The sequence below is a fragment of the Balaenoptera musculus genome, chromosome 13 (genome assembly GCF_009873245.2).
Source record: "Balaenoptera musculus isolate JJ_BM4_2016_0621 chromosome 13, mBalMus1.pri.v3, whole genome shotgun sequence".
Classification (NCBI taxonomy): Eukaryota; Metazoa; Chordata; class Mammalia; order Artiodactyla; family Balaenopteridae; genus Balaenoptera; species Balaenoptera musculus.
The window spans coordinates 36,265,209-36,274,043 of NC_045797.1; the positions used below are offsets into that span (position 1 = coordinate 36,265,209).

The window sequence follows — 8,835 nt, forward strand, 5'->3', positions numbered from 1 at the left end:
TGAACCTGAACTTCTTACTGCATTATTGAAATTGTGGTTCTAAAAGAGCATCACTTGCAGGAAGAGTTTCTACAAACAACAGCCAGTCACCAAATGCAAAGTACTGTTGGTTACACCTTTAGATTAGAGCTGTAAACACAGAGAACAATCATATCTTCCCATATAGAAAATTCTTTGTGGCTTAAAAACAAACAGTAGATAATACATGGCAGGAGGAAAATTCACTTAGGTAGCAAATTCACTAATTTAAGGTATCTATTTACAAATTTGTTGTGAAACCCAATCATTTATTAAAGACAGATTCATGCCTCTATTTCTTGAAAGTGATAGAAGTTTTACAGTGAACTTAAAATGTATGAAAATCAAATGAAGACACCGATGACTTAAATCCAGGCAAGCCTATCTGTCTTTAAAGTGTAAGTGAAATCCGAAGTGTTGGTGAGAATGTAGAGAAATTGGAACTTTCATACACTTCTAGTGGGAGTATGAATTGGTAAGACCACTTTGGAAAACTGGCAGTATCTCCTAAAGCTGACTGTACACATGCCCTATGACCCAGCCATTCTCCTCCTAGGTATGCACTCAACAGAAATGCAGCAAATGACCTATGAGCATATTTGTAGAAGCACTTTTTCTAATGACCTCAAAGTGTAAATGACCCAAATGCTCATCAACAGTAGAATGAATAAACAGTAGTATGGTCACACAGTGGAATACTGTACAGCAGAGAATGAACAGACTCTATACACCATTGTGAGTGAATCTCATAATGTTGATCAAAAGAAGCCAGACACAATGTAGTACACACTGTGATTCCATTTGTATAAATTACGAAAACAGGCGAGACAGATCTATGAAGTTAGAAGTCAGGATGGTGGTTATCCTTGGGTTTAAAATTGTGAAAGGGGTGAGGGAGATTTCTGGGAGCTGGTGATGTTCTATTTCTTGCTCTGGGTGCTGATTAGATACGTGTACTCAATTTGTGAAAATTCAATGACCTGTACACTTAAGATATATGTACTATTCTGTTTATCTGTTGTATTTTAATAGAAAGTTAAAAAACAACAATGTAAAAATATTTATTCTTTATGATAGATTTAAATTGCCCTCACTTACTACTATGTCTATAGCTATGAATATAATCAGTATTTGTTGTTCAGGCAATATTTGGTCTTTGACCAAGGTACAGATTAAAAAATTCAAATATACATATGCTTGAAAAATCACCATTTATTTTTAAAAGTGATAGGATTGAACATAAATAGACATAAATTGAATTGCTTTCTCATTTGTCATAAACAACCCAGCCTTTTTCACTTCCCACTTCTGGATTTAGCTGATAATCAGGCAAATCTATGTGCATGGGGGAAAAGGTGGTGGTAATCTCATGAATAATCAATTGTCAATAGTAGCCATAATGAAAAATAAGGACCTGAGTATTAGAAACACCATTTACAGAACACTTTGTTGTAATATTATAGATAAACCAAGTATTATAAGTGAAACAAAGTGAGTAATACAGTCATCTCCCTGAATCAGGCTGAAAAAGGATTTTCACCTGAAATACTGAGACTCAGCTTTCAAACTCAAAAGCCAGACAGGTAACTAGAATAAGTAAAATAGCCCAGATGAAATACAATGGGGTCTGGTGATGGGGTTTGGGAAAACCATAGAACACGCAAAAAGTGGTTTTCAGAGTCTGTCCCCAGACCAGAAACGCATCAGGAACTAGGTAGAAATTCAAATTAGCAGACCCCAACCTAGATCAACTGAATCAGAAACTGGGGGTGGAGCCCAGCAATCTGAGTTTTAATAAGCTTGATTCTGACACATGTTCATGTATGAGAACTATTAATTTAGATGTATTCTGATTCAAATTTTTAAAAAAATCATGTGGGTTTAAAAAAAAATCATCTGGCCAGATTTGGCCACAGGCTACTAATTCATAACTTCTGATGAGAATCATATAAAAAACATAAACTTGAATTTTGTATGTCAATTCTATAATTCCCTTTTATAAGATAAAGAAAGATAGTATGTGGTAATGCTTGAACCTAAGTTTTCTCCTCCCTAGTATTCAGGCATATCTGGGCATTCCTGGGGTCTGGTGGAGGTGGGCCCTCTGGAATTCTATTTATAAGACAACTCAAGTTGCTTCCAAAGAAGAACTAACCCAGTAGAAGAAAGAACCAAATTACAGAGGTTGCATTAAGGGCAGCAGATGGAGTTGAATATATCTGAGTACATCATGGTGTCTGCCACTCAGATTGTTTGCAGCCCAGCCTGGTGGACTCATTCATTCTTTCAACAAATAGCTATTGAACAGTCTGTCCCTGAGTCCTGTGACCCCAGCACAGCTGTAATATAGGATCTAGTATGAGCTAATGGAGCTGTTATTTTGTTTTGTTTTGCTAATCTTAGGACACAGGGAGTGCAGCTTATCAGTGGTATGACTGTTGATACTAGGACTGTCAACACTTCTGATACCTTGAAGTTGGACTTCAGCCTTGCAGACCTCCTAGCATACAGTGGCAGTGCCTTTGATGAGCAGCGATGACATAGCTTGGAAGGTTGGCAGCAGCTGTTTTTAACAGGCAAGGAGAACTGTGAATACCATTTGGCAGCCTATTCTTGGAGTGCACATGCGACATCCCTGGGTACCCTGATTTAGGGGCAGTAGAGGATGAACCCTCTAGCAGAGGTAAAGAAATGCTATTTTGTAGCTATGGTTCTTACTATGTGTAACATGTTACACATGGAAGAACACTGAGTCCTCAATGGAATCTATGACTTTTTTTTTTCTTTTTTGACTTGGCAGCATTTAAAGAAACTACATGTTGCTTTTTGTGATAAGGTTAAAGTATGTGCTTGCAGTGAACAAGGTAGACTTAAAGATCAAATCTCAAACATTTGGTTTCCTTTTTTAAAATAAAGTGCAGCGAGATTATTGTAGGCTTTGGGACATGAGGTTTGAAAAATCACAGCACACATTACTAATTTTTTTTCTCTCTCTCAAAGCATCCCTATAAAATAAAACAATATTGCTGATGAGATGTTTTTTGGCACCAAGCAGCTTACTGCAAAGGAAAAAGAACATTGGAAACAGCCACTCCTTTCCTGCCAGAATTTTGAGAGATTTATGACCTTTTCCTTCATTTCTGCAATGCTTATAGGCTGCAGATTTTCAGTAACTTCCTGAAATCCCAAATTGAATTCTATTAAAAACATATTTGTTATTCTACACAAAAAAAATGTTTGGAGACCGCAAGTCTCTGTAAGACCTACGGAATTCCTCAAAGTAACCAGAAAGAGTCAAGAATCTTCCAGAAAGAGTCAAGTAGTTGCTACACTACATTTAACTCAGTGTTTTATGACACCTAATGAGCAAGGTGTGTGGTATGTCAGTATTCCGACTAGATAGCAATACCTTGCTACTGATTTATGTAAAACATATATATATATATGTGTTACAGATTTCCAATTTTCTGGTAGAGCCAAATTTTTTTTCTTGATTGCTATTTGTTTGAAACCCATTTTTTTAAGCCCAAGCAAATTAAGAGAGTTATTTTATTTTGATACTTCACTTCTAGCCAACCCAGAGTATCCACAGTGGAATGTAAGTTAGTGGGTGGGGGCAGGGATCAGGAGATTTGAGTTCTAGCCAGCCAAGTTTCCCTGGACAGGTCAGTTCCCGCTTTGGGGCTCAGTTTCACTCTTGGTAAAGTTGGAGGTGGGACAGATTGACCCAGAGTTCTGTGATTAGTCCAAAGTTCTGTGACTAGAGTTCCACATTCCTTAACCTCTGGATTATGAGAGCTCTCCCTGAAGAATCCTAATGACGGATTCAGTATTTGAAGGAGAAAAATTCACCTTGAGAGGACTCTCAGAAGCTATTGATATTACATATTTCTTTTTTTTTTTTTTTTAGAGACAGAGCTGGGGTAATTTTCTGTGTACATTTGGGTACAAGTGACTGGTGTTGTTAGCAATCAAAGGCTTGTTTCTACATTAACTTAATAGAATTTAGTTTCCTGGAATGCAAATTAGTAACAGGAATATGAAACATTTATTTGATTCTGTTTTTATAATGTTTATTTCCTCCATGCCCCCTCCTTCCGACTCTCATCTGGCCTCTTCTCCCTAACCCTTTTTACACATGATTTTATACTTGGATTATCAGCTTAATCTCAAATTCAGCTCTTCTCGCATTGCTTTCCTGCTCAAAACCTTAATACCTTTCTGTTTACTGCATTGTAAAATACAAACTCCTCATGGCACACAAAGTCCTGTACCATCTGACGCAGTGCAGCGTCCCATCCCTGTGGCCCATTACTCCTTTTACCACAGACTTTCAAGCTCCTTGCTCTTTCTTTCCATGCCCAGAACTGTTCTGGCTCTCTGCCTTTGGCCCATTGATTCTTGCTTCCTGTTTTCACTTGTTCAGATTCTACCTATTCTTAAAATTTAAGGCCAAGGTTCTGCTACCAGCTTTTCTTGATCTCTCCTAAATGTAGGCAACCTCTTTTTTTCTGAGCTCCCGTGGCAACTTACCTGCATTTCTCTCATAGCAGTTATCACTTTCTACTCTATATTTCTACTCTATAAATATGTTACAGATATTTATGTTCATATCAATCTTCCTCACTAGATAATCAGCTTTATGAAGTCAGAAGCAATGTCTGTACCATATTTGTAGCCCTCGAAGTACCTGGCATGTAGTAGTTCCTCCACAAATGTTTGTTTGATGAATAAAAAATATCAGAGCAGGGCTTCCCTGGTGGCGCAGTGGTTAAGAATCCGCCTGCCAATGCAGGGGACACAGGTTTAAGCCCTGGTCTGGGAAGATCCCACATGCCGCAGAGCAACTAAGCCTGTGCGCCACAACTACTGAGCCTGTGCTCTAGAGCCCGCGAGCCACAACTACTGAAGCCTGAGGGCCTAGAGCCCATGCTCCGCAACAAGAGAAGCCACTGCAATGAGAAGCCCATGCACCGCAACGAAGAGTAGCCCCCACTCGCCGCAACTAGAGAAAGCTGCACGCAGCAACAAAGACCCAATGCAGCCAAAATTTATTTAATTAATTAATTAATTTTTAAAAAATCAGAGCTACCATGGGAAATTTCTCCATTTATCTATTATCTATCTGACTATCTATCTATCTATCCTATAATTTTTCAGCCTATTTCTGGTTTCAGTGAGGAAAATCAGGAAAAAAAGAAAAATGAGAAAGGTACAATAACTTAAACCACTGGTTTAGCATGTAATTAATATCTAGTTCCCTTCCTTCAAGCATTTTGCTGTAGTCAGCTTTCAAAAGTGGTTTAGGTTCACATGAGTTTGTATACTGTGATGTTCAAATGTTTGTTAAAGCTGATGCAAATCTATGAAAAAGATCAACACTAACTCTGCAGATGCATCATACAAATTTTAATCTGGTGAGGTGAAGAATTCACTTGAGGCATTGCTACATGTGGTGCACTGAAAAAAGTTGTGGCCTTTTTTTCTTTCTTTGTGGGGGTGGGGCAAAGAACAGCCATTCAATGGAAAACAGACAGATGACTGACCATAGGGCTCATGATAGATATAGATATATAGATATAGATATATATACACACATACATATATACACACATATATATTAAAGTGGTTATATATTTATATGTAAATATATAATAATGCTATATATTAATTACATAATATTTATATATTATATACGATATATAAATGTATATTTGTATATATAAAAAAGACTTTATTCATTTCTATACCTTTTGTGATATTTGCCAAGTTTTAGACAAATTCTTTATCTTAAAATTAATCTTGGGACCTCCCTGGTGGTCCAGTGGTAAAAAATCCACCTTACAATGCAGGGGATGTGGGTTCGATCCCTGGTCAGGGAACTAAGATCCCACATGCTGTGGTGCAACTAAGCCTGTGCGCCACAACTACTGAGCTAGCGCGCCTCAGTTAGAGAGCCCACATGCCGCAAACTACAGAGCCCACGCGCCCTGGAGCCTGCACGCCACAACTAGAGAGAGAGAAGAAGAAAAACCCACACGCCACAACTAGAGAGAAACCCGTGCTCCACAACTAAAGATCCCACATGCCTCAGTGAAGATCCTGCATGCCACAACTAAGACCCGATGCAGCCAAAAAAAATTAAGTAAATAAATAAATAATAAATCTTAAAATAATAAAATTAATCTTAAGAGCCTCACATCACATACTTGAAATAAAAGCTTTTATTTGTATATTGGCTTATAATTTTTCAAGCACTTCTACCCTTATTAACTCATTTGATTCTCATGTTTTATTTCCAAACATATATTTTACACCTATTTATAATTGTTCATCCATCATGAAAATGGAAAAATTCCATTTCTTATAAATGCAGTGGATTTGTCTGCTGGCCCTTTATTGGCTTCAGTCTTCTCTTTCTAATATATTTTATCCATATAGCAACAGTTTTCCTGACTTTCTACATCTGTAGTTCTTCCTGTTTCTGATTTCCCAGTCTTTATTTTTAAGATGGTGATTTGTTCTTCATCTTTCTCCTTCCTCTGAGAAAGACCCATAAGTTTTTTCTTTGGAACTGTAATTCATCTCTTCCTTCCCCTTAATCTTGACTGACTCCAAAGATATTTAGTTGTAACCCATGCAATGGTAGTTGCTGCCCCTTATCGTGAACATTTTTATTGGAGAATCATTGTTTGTTAAAACATTTAGTAAGATATTTTTGTCTTATATTTAATATAAACCATATTTATTAATTTTTTCTCTTATTTTCTATAGCCTCAAAGATTGTTTTAATACTCAGATTTATTGTTTATTCTTTTATAAATATACATCTCCTTTAAGAGTTCTTTGATAATTTCCTATCACACTTTTTAGGTCCTCAGTCTTTACATTCCATTGATAATCCTTCATCATACTTCTGGAAAGACATCTGTCTTCTATATTTATAAATCTTTCTTTAGCAGGATTTGCTATTTCATCTTGGGCAGGGTGGAATTTGAAGCTTGATCTCTAATTGTTACATTTTCTTCCCTTTCAGAGTGAATGCCCATTCTTTTTTTTTCAGCCACGCCACGCAGTGTGTGGGATCTTAGTTCCCCAACCAGGGATCGAACCTGCACTCCCTTCATTGGAAGCACAGAGTCTTAACCACTGGACCGCCAGGGAAGTCCCGATGCTCATTCTATACTTTACATCTTTAGTGCTATCATATTCCTCTTTATGTCCCATTGTTTTATTATTGTTGGCATCCATACCTGTTTATATTGCTTATTCTTTATATGTTTTAAATGCTCACATTCCTTTTTTTTTTTTTTGGCCAAATGATGCCATTATAGCTATAACTGCATAACAACACCTCCTTTTCATATCTTCCCCTAAAGTTTCTTGGACTTGGCTGGCACTTTCTTGTGAGAGGGTCTACACACCATAACACCAGAAAGACCTATGGTCACATGAAGCCTTAACTAGCTCCCTTCTTTCCTCATTTTTTCCTGGAGAGTGGGGATTGGGTTCATGTGCCAGTGTAACATCCTTACCTATTTTAGCAGTTTACCTGGCACTTTCCTGCTCTTCGTAGTCTCAAAGAGAAAATCATCATTGGTCCATGCCCAAGACTTTTCTTTATCTAAACAAAAAAGTAGTCTTCCTATGACCTTCCTTTGGTGTCTTAACCCTTCTCTCTCTAGTCCCTTTTCTTTTGCTTACCTTGTACCATTTGATTATACATCTGAATTCTTCAATGGACTGCAAACTCTTTTGAAGACAAAAGCTAGATTGTATTTTTTCTACCTTCCACATCCTAATGCTACAGCACAGGTGAAAAGGCAATAACAGTCATGCTCTGGAGCTGTGAGCTAAACCAGTAGAAGCAGACTTGAACCTTTGAACCCCAGAAGCAGGGGAAGCAGGACTGTAAGCTGTTGCCTAGTATGATTTGCTTAGGGAAAAAAAAGCCAAAGAGAAGATGAACCTTGTGGAGATTCTGTCCCCAGCAAGCCAGGAGGACAAGAAGACAAAACCCATCACATCACCACCATCCTACCCATGTCACCATGATGGGATTGGAGCTTTCTCCTCCAGTCACTTTTCAGCTCCAGGCTGGCTCTGGACCTGTGTTTCTCAGGCCAGGAATGTTATGATTCTTCAGACTGTCCTTCAGACAGGAGCCCTGAGAGGAGGAGGAAGTGGAGGAGTAGGAAAAGGAGGAAGAGGAGGAAGATAATGATGATGTAGATGTATCCCTAGAGGAGGAGACTCCTGTCAAACAAGTCAAGAGGCTAGCACCCCAGAAACAGACGAACATTACTAAGGAAAAAAAGGTGGAAAAAGAAGAGAAGCAGTGAGACCCAGTCTTAAAGACAAGAGCCCTGTGAGAAGGGCCAAACCTGAAAAGCTGGGATCCAAGAAATGAGGAACCAGAAATGGCTTAGCTGCAGTGACTGAGAGAGGGTCTGCGAGTGGACCTTCCTTGGAGTGTGCTGCAAACTTAGGGTGCCCCCCCAACCCGAGTCCCCCTCCATTTGAGTCTGAAGGTGATGGAGGTGTTGTGGAAGGTGCAATATAAGAGCCCGTCACCCCCAGCTATCTAGTTTCAGCAGCACCTGGAGAGAAGAGCCCTGACCTCAGCGCTATAATAAAGTTTGCTTTGCTAGGAAATTTTTTTTTAAGTATCCAACACTTAGCACAGTACATTATACATTATAATGTTTCAGCAAAATATTTGTTAAATAAGATTTTTTTTTGTTTCTCTCAAGTTCATCAGGTAGCTACTTCTCACTTTTTGCCATACCACTGGAACTTTTGTCTTACTTTCTTCTC

The 8,835-nt window shown here is 38.3% G+C and overlaps 1 pseudogene; it reads left to right on the plus strand.

Moving 5' to 3' along the window:
- The first annotated feature begins 485 nt into the window (after positions 1 to 485).
- LOC118906361 lies at positions 486 to 8,428 on the plus strand (annotated as a pseudogene).
- The last annotated feature ends 407 nt before the right edge of the window (positions 8,429 to 8,835 follow it).